Here is a 1,181-nt window from a genome sequence, read left to right as displayed (position 1 = left end):
TGTCCCAGAAGGCCTACATTGAGAAGATTCTTGAAAAATTTGGCATGGAGAAAGCTAAACCGGTGGGCTCGTCATTTGCAAGCCATTTTAAGCTATCAAAGACCCAAGCACCAGAGACTACTGAAGAGCATGAGTTTATGACCAACATACCATACGCATCTACCGTCGTGAGTTTGATGTATGTGATGGTGTGCACGAAGCCAGATATTGCACAAGGAGTGTGAGTTGTGAGCCGCTTCATGAGCAGTCCAGGGAAGCAACACTGGGGTGTAGTCAAGTGGCTTCTACGCTACTTGAGATGCTCGTCCGATCGTTGTCTTGAGTATGGCTGTTTTCGTCGAAAGTAGTTTTCATTATCGAGTTCATTATAACTTTGATCATTTACAATGAATTCAAATAACAAAAATAAAGATTACAACTTTCTAGAAAATAAACACAAGAACTGTTTATCAACTCTTGCTTGCGTGGGGTCTTCGCCTGTGTTGGGGATGTTAATATCCGTGGACGACCGCGGATCAGATCCGATTGTCGAAAAATTAACAGAGCTCCTACTTCACCAAGGAAGTATTTGTTTGAAGCACTGAGATCGACCAAACGAAATCAGTAGCTCTTCTCGAGATTAAGACCAAGCCTAATCTCAAGGAACGGACGGGGGGAATACAGGTTCAGATCTTTCGAAAGCCTTTCTCTTTATGCTGAAGTTCGCTGGGGTCTAACTTGCATTCGCTGTAAATTCGTGCTCCTTTGTCTTCTCAATCCAGCAGCACCTCGCCCTCTTGATAATAATCCGTCCCCATGAAATGAGCCCCTAGGCCTGTATTTATAGGCTTTGGTTGGGGGGTTTCGGATAAGAACGATGGATTTGGTCTTATCTTCGGTTGACAACAACCTAACCATGTTTATGGATGATATCTAGGCAGTTGAGATGCTCTAAAATGAACAAATCCCGAGAAAACAGTAAAAAAACTAAAAAAACGTGTTTTCGGAACTTCTGGGCGCGAAACAGGTCGTGCTGACCCTCAGGGGTGTGGGTCAGCCGAGCGAGTCGCGAGCCCGCGCATGGTGCGGTGTCGGGCCCGCCAAACAGAAAGTCGGCAGCTCCGGACGCCGCGCTGCCGCGTAGGGGGCCAGCGCTAACCCGCGCTGGTGCGGGTCGGCCATTTCCTGTGGCTAGCGGCTGT

The sequence above is a fragment of the Asparagus officinalis genome, chromosome 5 (genome assembly GCF_001876935.1).
Source record: "Asparagus officinalis chromosome 5, Aspof.V1, whole genome shotgun sequence".
Taxonomy (NCBI): domain Eukaryota; kingdom Viridiplantae; phylum Streptophyta; class Magnoliopsida; order Asparagales; family Asparagaceae; genus Asparagus; species Asparagus officinalis.
This window is presented reverse-complemented; position numbering follows the sequence as displayed.